This window comes from Myxine glutinosa, chromosome 3 (genome assembly GCF_964187855.1).
Source record: "Myxine glutinosa chromosome 3, kmMyxGlut1.1, whole genome shotgun sequence".
In the NCBI taxonomy this organism is placed as follows: domain Eukaryota; kingdom Metazoa; phylum Chordata; class Myxini; order Myxiniformes; family Myxinidae; genus Myxine; species Myxine glutinosa.
In genome coordinates, this window is record NC_136263.1 from 156,499,247 (window position 1) to 156,514,402 (window position 15,156).

Below are 15,156 nucleotides of genomic sequence, written 5' to 3' on the forward strand. Positions count from 1 at the left end.
TCTTGGGAGGACTCCATTCCAGATTCTAAAACCCAAATTATGGAGATAACACCCAACCACACACGTATGCACACACGCACAGTGACGTTTATTTATTTTTTAAAGATTATCCTTAAAACAGTCGTTAATGGTAATCCATTCAGGCAAATGATTAGAGTGTCACAAGTAACACGTTCCTCCCTAAAAAAGGATAATGCGCATAATGCGTGTCCCATCCAAGGAAATCTTTGTTGAGGAAACATTAAGAAAAAGATAATTAGGCCAAGTCAATATGTACTCTTCACACAATCAATTCCCTCACAAAAATCACATCACACTTACACATTTAATTACCTTAGTATTGCATCGAGCAAAAATGTGCAGCAACATCCATTGCACCCTCCCAGAGAATGCATTAGTCAGTCAGAATTGAATAAACAATCAAGTGTGAATCATATTTTGATGCTTTTCCAATATATTTCATTTTATGCCACAAGTTTGCGGATTAAACACCTAAACCTAAAAAAAGATATATATGTACAACATAAATTTAAAAAATATATAGTTACGTAGATGGGGGATCCATAGTTAGACGGTTACATCAATAGTATGTGTAGAATGGTCTGTGTGTTTTGAGTATCAGTTATATTGACATGTAAAAAGGACCTGTCAGGTTAAGTCATTTGTTACACATGATGCCCAGGAGGCAGCGCATGTAATTTATAGACAGTATATTAAAATGTGGGCATGAACACTTTGTGGTAAGTGGGACTCGTAGGTAAGAACTTCTTATGGGAGAGACACACATCTGTCTGGCCCTCACACATCTGTCTGACCAGTGTGCATCAGTCATGGTGGCGTAATGCGCTCTGGAGACGGAAGTGCCATCTTGGAATTATTTTTTATAGGCCTTGTGGGCATGAGGGCCAGAACAGGGTACTCCACTCAGGTGGAGGAGAACGAGAGAGACCTCACTTGAGGAAAAGGGGATCAAGAGAGACCTGGATATGAGGAAATATAGACCTTGTTGAAGGACAGACAAAACTGTTGGAGTGGACCAAGTGTGGCTTTTGTCTTGGATTGACCCAAGCTGGGTTCACCCTGTGTTGGTGGAGTGTGGAGGAAGAGGACCAAGAGCACCCCCAGGAGGCCTTGCTTAAAAGACAAAGAGGTCACGAGGCCTGGTGGAGGAGGTGGATCATTGCTGACATTCCACACCAAACACAATCAATCTTCTTCGTGCTCGTTTTGGCTCTTGGTCGCTATTCATCCAGCACCTGGATTCCGACGCAATCAATTTTGTGTCCAGCATCCACCCTGTGCATCAGATAATGGAAGTCTTGCCTACAATTGTTTTGTTGCACGAGTGTGATCTGTGGCACCTCGTGGGTGAGAAATTGCTTTATCTCTAATTGCTAATTGCCAATCCGAATCGTATTATAATAGAGCAAACGTATATGGTTCGCTATGTATGTATGTATGTTTATATGCGACTAAAACGTCTTCTTCTTCTTCTTCAAATAAAATTACCACCCTCTTAATTGCGTTAAGACTGCTGAGACCCCTCAGACCTTTGACAACCCTTTAATTCCCCCAAGACCCTTCAGACCACCAAGACCCCTTGAAGACCCAAAACACCTTGAAGACCCAAATCACCCCGAAGACCCAAAACACCCCGAAGACCCAAAACACCCTGAAGACCCAAAACACCCTGAAGACACAAAACACCCCGAAGAGCCAAAACACACCGAAGACCCAAAACACCCTGAAGACCCAAAACACCCCCAAATACCCAAAATACCTTTCAAGGCCTTGATGCTCAAAAAGACCCTGAATACCCAAAGACCCCGAAGACCCAAAATACCCCAAAGACCCAAAACAACCCAAAGACCCAAAACACCCCGAAGACACAAAAAACCTCGAAGACCCAAACCACCCCGAAGACCCAAATCACCCAGAAGACCAAATCACCCAGAAGACCCAAAACACCCCGAAGAACCAAAACACCCCGAAGACCCAAAACACCCCGAAGACCCAAAACACCGAGAAGACCCAAAACACCCAGAAGACCCAAAACATCCAGAAGACCCAAAACACCCTGAAGACCCAAAACACCCTGAAGACCCAAAACATCCCGAAGACCAAAAACACTCTGAAGACCCAAAACACCCCGAAGACCCAAAATGCCCTGAAGACCCAAAACACCCCGAAGACCCAAAACGCCCCGAAGACCCAAAACGCCCCGAAGACCCAAAACGCCCGTAAGACCCAAAATGCCCCGAAGACCCAAAACGCCCCGAAGACCCAAAACACCCCGAAGACCCAAAACACCCTGAAGACCTAAAACACCCCGAATACCCAAAACACCCCGAAGACCCAAAAGACCCTGAAGACCAAAAACACACCGAAGACCAAAAAAACCCTGAAGACCCTGCAGACCCAAAAGCCTCTGAAGACACCAAAGACCCAAAAGACCCTGAAGACCCAAAACACCATGGAGACCCAAAAACACCAAAATGGTCAAAGATGCCTACCCCTCTGAAATGACCTGTGGTGAGGCAGGCAGAGAGTGCCGAGTCACGCTCGTGTATTTAATAAAAAGAATAATTGTACATACAGTCACGTGAAAAAGTAAGTACACCCCATGTAAAGTTTTGACTTTTTCAACATATTTCAACATACAGCTATTTGAGCTTCATTTCAACAATATTGAGAGATAAAGGTGATATAATATAACAAATATCATGAAACATTTACATTTTGTAGTCCATTGTATAATTTAAATAAACATAAATGCAAATTTCGCATGTGGAAAAAGTAAGTACAACCTTGGCTCTAATAGGTGGTATTTCCCCCTTTGGCAGAAATAACCTCAAGTAAGCGTTTCTTTAACTGTCTACCAGTCTCTGACATCGACTGGGAGAAATTTTTGCCCACTCCTCCATGCAGAATTCTTTCAGCTGTGCGATGCTTGAGGGGTTTCTTGCATGCACAGCTCATTTCAAATCCCCCCACAACATCTCGATGGGATTTAGATCTGGGCTTTGACTTGGCCATTCCAGAACCCTCCATTTCTTTCTTTTCAGCCATTCTTTGGTGGATTTACTGGTATGTTTAGGGTCATTGTCATGTTACAAGGTCCACCTTCGATTGAGCTTCAACTTCTCCGACACATGGCCTCACATTATCCTCAAGCACCCTCTGGTACAATGAAGAATTCAAAGTGGATTCCATGATGGTGAGCTGCCCAGGCCCTGATGCAGCAAAGCTGCCCCAAAACCATAATATTTCCACCACCATGCTTTACAATTGGTATCAGGTTCTTGTGGTCAAATGCTATCTTTGGTTTTTGCCAAACATGTCTTCTGGTACTGTTGCCAAATAGCTCTACCTTTGACTCATCTGTCCAGAGCACATTGTTCCAGAAGTGCTGGTCTTTGCCTGGGTGTTCATTGGAAAACTTTAGGCTTGCCCTGATGTTCTTTCTGGACAGCAAAGGTTTCCTCCTGGCACACCTCCCATGTAGATCAAATATGTGCAGCCTATTTCTAATGGTAGACTCGTGCACTTTGACATCAACAGTGGCAAGAGCTACCTGTAGGTCCCGTGATGACATTCTGGGGGTTCTTAGAGACTTCTTTCAGCATCTTGCGGTCTGCTCTCGGGCTGAACTTGCTGGGGCGGCCTGGCCTGAACAAGTTGGCAGTTGTTTGGAATCTTCTCCACTTTTAGATGATCTTCCGGACAGTTGAATGATTGATTTAAAATTGTTTGGAGATCTTTTTAAATCCCTTCCCAGACTAGTAGGCATCTATAACCTTCTTTCTGAAGGCCTCAGAGAGGTCTTTTGATCTTGGCATGGTGACGCCGCATACTTTAACAACAAAGAGCAAACCAAACGAAATGTCTGACGTTTAAATTAGTAAGGGCATTTTATGAGATATTTCACAAATCTGTTAACTAAATTGTTACCAAAAAATTTCTTCACCAATTTGTTTGTAAAGGTGTGTAATAACATGTGTTAAAATGTTGAAGTTCAACTCCCGTGGGAAACCCAGAAAAAAAGCTGTTGAATTCGGGTACCGAAAAATTATTTTCGAGAATTTTTATTTTTTTAAATCGGCCCTTAAGTACTTGTGAGGACTTGTGAGGGGTCAAATAAGGGTTTTTCATGATTCTGAGTTGATTGTTAACATTTATATTTTCACTTTTACATTTACACACAAAGTAGCTTTTATTTCACATACATATATAATACTCAAGAGTTATTTCTCATTCACAATGTCAGAAGTTTCAACAGTCATTGTCTATGTCTTCTTCAGACTCAACAACATCATGACTGCAGTTTCTGCATGTAATGCCATTACAGACTCCACAGGCCGAGATGCACGTGACCCCATTCTTCTTGCAGCTGCATCGCCGATTGCTGCAATCTCCATGACAATTACAGCTCGTGAACTGCAATAGCTCCTCAGGAGCCGTGGGGTCCAGTGTTGGAACTGGCTCATACCCATGCACACCTATTGTCCATCCATAGTCACTGGGGTTCAGAGACATGCTCTGTAGAAGGATCCAGTCCCGGGTCTGCAGGTAGGCACGGAGTGAATGTTGTGCAGCTGCACCCTCTGTTGGAGGTAGAGTCTCTGGTTTGATCACTCCTGCCGCTGCCTTCCTTGAGAACATGTTGTACCAAATTTCACCCAATGTAGTATCTCGTCCATGGTAAATGTACTTGAAAATCGTTTAAATGTTTAAATGACAATGTTTAAATCTATATTGTCTCCAACAAACTGAGTGACTGCATTGTTTGTTTCCCCAACCTCCATAAAGACCACCTGATCATTACTTGACAATTCACTTTCACTGGCTGGCACTTTGGCTGTCATCACTGATTGATCCTCAAGCGCAGCATCAACCGCAACCTCATCATTGATCTGTTCATCGGTTTCCTCCACAATGGTGTCAAGAGTGCCAGAAGTATCTGGAACATCATCTCCACTCCTACTATTAAGGAAGCAGTATTTGTAGTTTTGTGTCTCCGTGTAAGACTCAGTGTATCCCAGCCGGTGGAACTTGTTGAGCATACATTTTGACCCAAATCTATGATCAAGTTGTATGGCAAGCCCCATTTGGTGTGGCAATACTCCAGACCGAGGTCGACAGGCCTTAATAAAATTCTGCCCCCAAACGGCAACTCTTTCGTCTGTCTTGACAATCGGTCTCAAGAACATCTGAAGGCTTGCAGGAACAAGTGTCAGCTGACTATCGATGTCAGTCATATTGTGTGTGGTGGGGTATGACTTTGGACCTAAATCAATCAAGGCAATATCATTGGATATGAACTTGAGTGCCGTCTTTATGATCTGAGTCTTCTCATCTCCATGGTCAAGATTAGCATGATGCGCTCGCAGAATATTGTCGGTGCCATCTTTGAGACAGAGTACATCTGCCCTTCTTTCCTGTGTTGTGAAATACAAGGTGTCTTCGTATTTCTCTAGAAGTTTTATCTTTAGCCAATGCTTTGAATAAGAAAGGCTCTTCTCTGGTGACTGATCAAACTCCTGCAGCTTTTCATGGACTTGGTCCATGATCATTACCCCATGCTCTAATTCTGAGTCTAACCATTCGCAGAATTCAATAAAAACGGCCTCTCGCTCCTCATCAATACTCCTCTGTCCTCTCTTCCTTTTTCCTTCCTCATCAGTCTTGGACAAACTGTCACCTCTCGCAAACATAAGTTTGCATCGCAAATGGTACAGTGTTTCTTCTGCTACCAAGTCGTTGATCCCTTCCAGGCGTCCAGTGACTTCAGTGCCCCAGTCATCCCCGCGACTCTGTGCTGTCTTCAGCAAGCTTGCCTTCAGTGTATCTGCAGTCAAATTATCTGGCACTCTGTATTTCTTTCTAGCTTGTGCTGGATTATTTTTGTAGAGCTGGGCTGGTTGGTTGCAAAGAATGCATACATCCTTATACAGGAGGTCAACTGACTGTGATCTTCTAGAACTGCAGCCAGTTGATGAACTGAACTCACAAGTAGTGCGTCTTCTCTTCAACTTTGATGACTCTTTCTCTGCCTTTGATGCTTGAGCTGACTTCTTGGTGGTTGCAACAAAGTTGTTGTACAGATCATTTTTACACTTCTGGTGGTACCTCAGTTTTCCTTCCTTTTGAGCCTCCTTCATACGTTCCACAACAGTAACATTTTCGACAGTTTCTGCTTGTTTCAATAAAGTTGAGTATCCCTTTGGAGTTGCCTGTATGAGCCTTTCAGCTGGTGTATCCGAGCGTGCACAGATGAAGCAATTGAGCACAGGTGGAGTAACGTCTTCATCCATATTGCTAGACTCCATTTCCTGCAAAGTAGAAAATGAGATATATTTAGATATTATTTTTCCACAAAGGAGTGTCTGTGGTGAAATATAAATGTTAACAATCAACTCAGAATCATGAAAAACCCTTATTTGACCCCTCATAAGTTACTTAAGGGCCGATTTAAAAAAATAAAAATTCTCGAAAATAATTTTTCGGTACCCGAATTCAACAGCTTTTTTACTGGGTTTCCCACGGGAGTTGACCTTCAACATTTTAACACATGTTATTACACACCTTTACAAACATATTGGTGAAGAAATTTTTTGGTAACAATTTAGTTAACAGATTTTCATATGTTTCCCTTACTAAATAAGACAGGTTCCTCCAAGATCCTCTCTATAGGCTATGAGCCAAGGGGGTTGGTCGGTACCATACAGATGGAGTAAGGCTCATTGTGATTTTTAGCAAGATATATGTCCCTAGATATGAAAAAAAAGTGATAGCAGTGTATAACTCTCGGCCATCTCTGTGTTATCACCCGAAATATTATTATACGCCTGCTTCGCTTCGCCAAAAAATGTGATATTTGCTAAAATTGGAATAAATATGTTTTTAAGGACCACAGAGTGCCAATAATTTGCATACTGGATGCCAACTAAAATAGTAATAGAAATATAGAACATTTGTGGGGGTTATTTATCAAAATATTGATATAATGACAAAAAATATGTTAAATTTAGTGAAAACGTGGTCGAAATCGCTTCGAGTTCAGAATTCACATTGTACATTTTTGTCAATATTTCAAAAATGAAAACTCCCAGAGTAACATTTGACCCCTCAAAATCTTCGCAAGGAACCACTGCATTGGAATATATCATTACTTTGTAATATGGTGGTTGTTTGGGGCACATATTTTGGCAAAGTTCAAAATATGTTCAACCATACCCCCTAATTTTGATATTTTGGAACGAAACATAGTTTGAACATTTGAACTTTTGAACATTTTAGGTTTATTCGTCTACTACTTTTGGTATCTCAGTGTAATTTTTGGTATTAGCTAGTATCCTAAAGTAGGTTTGTAACATCAGCTACATTATATTTCACAATGCATGCAAACTTGCTCCACACTCTAGGTTTATCATGATCTCTCGAACAAATACGATCTCGATCTCGATCTCGGCACTCTGTGGTCCTTAAAAACATATTTATTCCAATTTTAGCAAATATCACATTTTTTGGCGAAGCGAAGCAGGCGTATAATAATATTTCGGGTGATAACACAGAGATGGCCGAGAGTTATACACTGCTATCACTTTTTTTTCAAATCTAGGGACATATATCTTGCTAAAAATCACAATGAGCCTTACTCCATCTGTATGGTACCCACCGGTCAATTTGGGGGGTCTGGCTCATAGCCTACTAACGATGTTTTAATCATTTGCACCTGAGCTCGTGCACCTGATTCAAATTTTAGGTATTTGAAGTAGTGATAAATGTAGGGGTGTACTTACATTTTCCACATGTGAAATTTGCATTTATGTTTATTCAAATTATACAATGGAGTACAAAATGTAAATGTTTCATGATATTTGTTATATTATATCACCTTTATCTATCAATATTATTGAAATGAAGATCAAATAGCTGTATGTTGAAATATGTTGAAAAAGTCAAAACTTTACATGGGGTGTACTTACTTTTTCACGTGACTGTAAGTTTGAATATTCCCATTTACCTCCTTGTATCCATTTGACTCACTTCGTTAATTCCAGTTTTGTTTATAATGTCAGGTTGCCCTCTTCCTTGGTTATGTTCCAAATAAATCCTTTAAAAGGTAAGAAAACGTGTTTTAGCTATCCGTTTCCGTATCCGCGAGCCACCGTTATTTTGGCCAAATTGAATCTCCTTGGAGAACAGTGAAGTTAGAATTAATTAATTTAACCCAGTGAAATAAAAGTTCGTTCAGCCCATCTCCAAGTCTACTCGGGGCTGAGGCTTCTGTTTTAATGGGAGCTACAGACGTGACAATATATATTTATTTATTTTTATATATATATATATATATATATATATATATATATATATATATATATATATGTATATATATATATATATATATATATATATATATATATATATATATATATATATATATATATATATATATATATATATATATATATACACAGGGTGAGTCAAAAGTAGTGCCCAATTTCAGGGTGAATCAAAAGTAGCGCCCACGCCCGATTTCTGTTTTTTCGGCTGTCAGATTCTTTCTGGGATGTCATGTTGTTAATAAGTGTCTTGCAGATTTATTAATTTTCTTAATTTATTTGTTTTTGTTTTTGTTTTGCAGGTTATTGCTGAGAGTTTGGAAAGTTACTGAATATATATAAACAGATATATATGTATATATATATAATTTTATAAACAGGAATCAAATTCCTGCGAGGGGCTAAGTGTGAAAAAATCTGACTCAATGCGGGGCTTGAACCACGGACCTCCGTTGATAACGCGTCAACAGACCACTATGCTATTGAGCCAACCGCTATCTCCTTAGAACTATGCTGGCCCAAAAATATATATACGAGGTGTGTTCAAAAAGTATGCGACTTTAATTTGTCGTGCGTAAACAAATGAAGCTAGGGAGGTGTTGATTGGTGCACGTATGTAGGCGATCCTAATGCGCACGCGTGAATTTTTTCCCACCTGCAGAAGCTGTCATTCGACGGCAGACCGCCGATGAGTGAGGAAGTGTAAGTGAGCGCCGTCGGATTTTCGTTTTTGACAAAATGACAGAAAAACTTGAACAACGCTACTGCATCAAATTTTGTGTAAAGCTTGACGATTCCCAAGTGGAAACGATCCGCAAGATTCAACAGGCCTTCGGGGATGAAGCAATGAGCACCACACAGATAAAGGAGTGGTACAACCGCTTCAAAGATGGCCGCACATCAGTGGAGAGTGAAGCACGTTCGGGTAGGCCCTCAACATCCCGAAATGAGATCGTCATTGACCAATTGAGGACCCTGGTGATGCAGGATCGTTGAATCACGATCAGAGAACTTGCAGACGAGGTGGGCATCAGCATTGGATCCGTTCATTCCATTATGAAGGAGGATTTGGGCTTCAGGAGAATCTCAGCGAAGTTCGTACCAAAGCTGCTAACGATTGAGCAGAAGCAACTCCGTTTGGAGATCACACAGGACATGCTGGAGACTGTGAACAGCGATCCCAGCTTCCTCAACACAGTGATCACTGGCGATGAGTCCTGGGTTAATGGGTACGACCCAGAAACCAAGTTGCAGTCATCACAATGGAAGCATCCAACATCCCCGAGGCCAAAAAAAGCAAGGCAGGTCCGCAGCAATGTCAAAGTCATGCTGACCGTCTTCTTCGACTCCAGTGGCGTGGTTCATCACGAGTACGCACCACACGGCACAACCATCACCAAGGAGTATTACCAAGAGGTTCTGCGTCGCCTTCGTGACGCTGTGCGACGCAAACGGCCGGACCTGTGGGCAGCGGGCAATTGGCAGCTCCATCATGATAACGCACCCGCCCATTCTTCACATTTGATACAGAGTTTCTTGGCCAAACACAACACACCTGTGCTTCGTCAGGCTCCCTACTCTCCCGACATGGCTCCGTGTGACTTCTGGCTTTTCTCCAAGCTGAAAATGCCCCTGAAAGGGACCAGATTTCAGTCCAGAGAAGACATCATGCGGAATGCGATGGACCAGCTGCGCGCCATCCCAAAAGAGGCATTCCAGCGCTGCTTCCGACAGTGGCAGAACCGTTGGGAAAAGTGTGTGGCAGCCCAAGGGGACTACTTTGAAGGAGATTAGTGTAAGTTTGTTGTATCTGGATACGAGTATTTTTTATGAACAAAGGTCGGATACTTTTTGAACACACCTCGTATATTGACCCTGAAGACCCAAAATACACTTAAAGGTCCAGAGGATCCAAGAGACCATGAAGACCCAAATGGCCCCAAAGACCCAAAACACCCTGAAGACCCCAAAGACTCAAAAAGACCCAAAAGACCCAAAAAGTATCCGGAGACCCAAAAAGACCATGGAGACCCAAAACACCCCGAATACCCAAAAGACCCCGATCATCCAAACGACCCCGAAGACCCAAAACACCCAGAAGACCCAAAACACCCCGAATACCCAAAACACCCGAAAGACCCAAAACACCCCGAAGACCAAAAACACCCTGAAGACCCAAAACACCCTGAAGACCCAAAACACCCTGAAGACCCAAAACACCCTTAAATACCCTGAAGAACCAAAATACCCCAAAGACCGTTAAAGACCTAGATGAACCAAAATACCCTTAAGACCCAAAATCCCCTGAAGACACAAAAGACCCCAAACACCCTGAAGACCCAAACCACCCTGAAGACCCCAAAGACCATTAAATACCCTGAAGAACCAAAATACCCCAAAGACCCTTAAAGACCCAGATGAACCAAAAGACCCTTAAACCCCAAAAGCCCCTGAAGACACTGAAGACCCAAAAGACCCCGAAGACCCCAAATACCCAGAAGACCCCAAAGACCTCGAAGACCCCAAAGACCCCAAAGACCCCAAAGACCCTTATAAAAAGTTCATAAAAAGTTTATACGACCAAATGTATGACTTTAAAAAAGTTCATTAAAAGGTTATCTGACCACATGTAGGACTTTAAAAGTTCATTAAAAGTTTATACGACCACATGTATGACTTATAAAAAGTTAATAAAAAGGTTATCCGACGACATGTATGACTTATAAAAAGTTCAATAAAAGGCTATCCGACCACATGTAGGACTTATAAAAAGGTTATCTGACGACAGGTATGACTTATAAAAAGTTCATTAAAAGGTTATCTGACCACATGTAGGATTTGTAAAAAGTTCATAAAAAGGTTATCCGACCACATGTAGGACTTGTAAAAAGTTAATTAAAAGGCTATCCGACATGTATGACTTATAAAAAGTTCATTAAAAGGTTATCCGACCACATGTAGGACTTATTAAAAAGTTCATTGTTCTTGAGGAAGTTTTTCTTGGCATATCCGGGAATCTTTTTCACCATGTTCGTTGAATTATGAAACATAGCATATAAACAGCTCCAACAAATAAACATGCCTGTTGTTTTCACACATACAGCCTGATAAAGTGCACATATTTCCCATCGCTCTTTGGACTTTGAATGGGATTGACGAAGGCTGAACAGCAGGCAATTGATTGGCGAGGCCATGTACACGTTGCTGCAGACTCTCTCACTCACAAGATCAATTCATTCACGTTTGTCTTTGGAAGAGCTTCACAATCTGTGGATAAAGTGTTTCCGTAAGCTTTTTTTTATTTCTTCGCTTGCCCGACCTGACAAATCCTGCCTTGACTATTTTAAAAATGAGATTCTTTAGCACTTTGTCAGGTTCTGTGACTTTGGAATTTGATTGATGGATGATGGAGTATTTTAAAAATTAATAACAACAACTTTGTACCGTACTCTTTCTGGTTTAGACTCCAACTTAATTTTATTATATTTATAAAAAAGTGTTTTGCTCCCTCCGTTTTAAAGATTTTGGCTCTCCCAACCTTTATCCCTCTATAGCTCTCCTGTTGGTTTGTTCAGTTACCAAGTTTCTTGTAGAGTGCTAACCAAGGAGCTTGAGCACTCAAGCAAGCACTTCATTTTAAATCGTTGATAAGGCACGGCTGGCTTGGAAAGTGCTAGCTCACTGCTTGGGAACTGAACACACCCCTGAGTCGCACATTCAGCCAATAACCAGGGGTGTGTTCTGTTAGCAAGTGCTTGCCATCGCTTTCCAAGCCAGTCGTTCCATATCAACCGCTTTGCAAGTATCTCGCCTAGTCGCTCAAAGGCAAACAGAGCAAATGATTAAGAGAGGTTCTTCGTTTTGTAAGCAAAACTGGCTGGTCTAGTCGGATTCAACATATGCTACAACAAATGAAATGTCCAGAGGCATACACATGTTTTGTATACTCATAAACTATACAGTACTATAACAAAACCGATAGTCGAACAATGGCGTAGCCAGGCTTGGATCTGCTGAGTGGAGGATCGGCTGTCCCGCTGTCATGTGACCAGATCCTCAGCTTTGATTGGTGGACGTATGTGAGGGACATTCAGACATACATCAGACGGACAGACAAACACTGTTCCAGCCAGCATTGCACTATGGGCTATGCCATAGCAATATGGCTGCTGAGTCACGTGACAGATGACGCTGTCAATTTTTTTTCTTGATCACTTTATCCCTAGATCATGCTGTATAAATTTCATACTGATCGGATCAAGCGTTCTACTTGTTGATTTATGACGTCATAATAAAGGCACCTATGACATCATCATTAACATATATTATTCCCCATGAGGAGTACTTTACAATGAGCCACCTTTCAATTTTTTCCAAGAAATGGTTTCAGCGATATGGAGGTGCAGAGTTTTTCGTCAAGATGGCACCTGTACCACGTGACTTATAACGTCATAATTGTCATTAGAAATTATACTGGAGGAGGTGCTCCTGTGGTGAAAATTTTGTGTCAATCGGACCAACAGTTGCAGAGAAAGCGAATTTTAAAGGGATAACCTGCAAAATGCCGGCGGAAGGGACATAAATACATACATACATACATATACATGCATACATGCAAACACTACTGGACGGACAGACAAACACTGTTCCAGATGGCGTTGCCCTATGGGCTGCGCCATAACAAGCCATCCTGTTTGAATCTCTAACTGCCTGTGGAAAAGGTTACACTACATAATTAACTCTTAACTATAGTGAGGTACCCATACTATCAGTGTTGTAGTCAAGTCCACCTGGTTCGAATCCAAATCCGATTCCTGTGGTCTAAGGTCTGAGTCCGAATCCAAAGTACTTGGCATTCCGAGTCCAAGTCCGAGTACTAGTCCTGTGCTGAACATGTATTGGAATTTGGAAAGTGGCAAAAAAGCGAATTTATTTTTTGTTTATGTATTATTTAAATGAAGACAATTAAATATCAAAACCGACAGATAGTGTAACTTGTTATTTGCATCAAGATTTTATTCAATTTTGTCGTGTGATTGCCCTCGGTGAAGACTGGGAAATCACGGATAGCAATCGAGCTTACTTTGAGGCGTTATCCAATTGATGGCGAATGATATGCGATGAGGAGAAGAATACCGAACTACCTGGATGGCCTGGGTGACGTCTTCACCCTTTGAAAAGAAACTCAAACCGAGGCGGATTTTATGTACAAAAATAAACACGGCTTTATTGCCGCACCCCGACAACAATGATACGTGCCGGTAAATAAAATATTAGGTTGGGATCCCACATACCTCACTTCAAAAACAAACACAGGAGAAGAATTAATCAAAAGAAACCGTTGTGCTCTGCGTGGTGCGGCTTAGCTCTGTCTGGCTGCAGTGTTATGGATCGTCAGGGATGGTCAGGCTGCAAGCACAGTCGTCCGACTGCACCTCCGGTTGGCAGGAAGAAAGGCCTCGATGCGCCACCATTCACCAGGCCTCGATAAAACCTCTCGCGCCAAGTGAGCGAGCGGGCGTGCAACCCACCTCCACAGCCGTGCAATCTCCTCCCGGATTTGGCACGGTCTGCGATACACTCAATGTTCGGGTCAGAAAGGAGACAGGCTTGAGGTGAAGGAAGGCGTGAGGGCAAGAACGAGCGATGTCCAGGCACCAACGTCTATCTCAACGAGCAGGGACGAGAGAGAGAAAATGTCGGTCTCCTCTGCTTTTTGCCAATCCCTCTTGACGTCATCTCTCTCTCTGCCAATCCCTCTCGGCCAACATTACAGGCTCAACCCTCCACCAATGGCCGCATCACTTCTCTCTCATGCCATTCGTTTGATGGCCAATAACTCTCTCGCTTCCCTTGCTCTTGCTTCACCACTCAGCGAGCTGCTTCTTGCTTTTGCCCTGACCAATTGCTGCCCCTCGGGGCGTGTCCATAGCCTGCCTGCTCGATGTGTGTTGCCATGCCAGCTGGTGATGTGGCTGGCTGTGGCTCCATCAGCAGTGCCCCAAACTGGCTTTCGGTGAGTTTTATAATAAGGGGGGGGGGGGGGGGAGGAATTAATTAATGGGGATGGATTCCTAATCTACGTGTCTATGTGCGTTGCCATACGGGACACATGGATGTTCACAGGTTTGACACACCGGGGAATTAGCTTAATCCCTATTGTACTTATCACAAAGCCATCCTTGTATGACCACAATTATACACTTAATCCGACAAACTGCCGAAACAAACTTATTACAGGTGAGGTTCCCTATCACGACAGTCGAAGCACCTACCTATGCAGATCTACCTGGACTGAAATATGCCCTACCCAAAAATTCATAACAATATTATGGGTCTCTTGCTGTAAAGATGTAATTTATGTTATTATGTTTATTAAACATATTTTTTTCAACATAGTTTAAGAAAGATCGCTTAAGGCACTGTATAAATAGATGACTCGTTCCCGAGTTTCTTTTTACACTCCAAAACTTCATTCTTATTACTATACGGAAAATGTACCTTGTTTTTGTGTAGCACTTAAAACTAAATTGTTGATAGCATTTAAAGTTAAGCCATTTAGTGTTTAGGTTTAAAGTGACTCAGCAAATCATTGTTGAAAGTACCATGCTCTTTGAAAGAACTGAATGTGAAAACCTTTGAGATCTTGTCGGGGCGGTCACGGTTTTTCGAAACTGTTCCACGATCTTCACGCACGCTCGAAGTTAAGTAATTGTCACATTTGTATTTTTGTCGAAACTATATTTATCTTACGTGTGTGTACCTTTTGCCTGTCCCTCGGTAGATTATCTGTATTAATCTTTCATACCTG

At 42.0% G+C, this 15,156-nt stretch overlaps 1 protein-coding gene across 1 annotated transcript in view; it reads left to right on the plus strand.

The window, feature by feature from the left end:
* Window positions 1–11,482: 11,482 nt before the first annotated feature.
* Window positions 11,483–15,156, plus strand: part of LOC137423107 (uncharacterized) — a 138,922-nt gene continuing 135,248 nt past the window's right edge. Inside the window, exon 1 of the mRNA XM_068109921.2 lies at window positions 11,483–11,631. The gene's annotated coding sequence lies outside the window, so the exon portion shown is untranslated. The remainder of the gene's footprint in view (window positions 11,632–15,156) is intronic.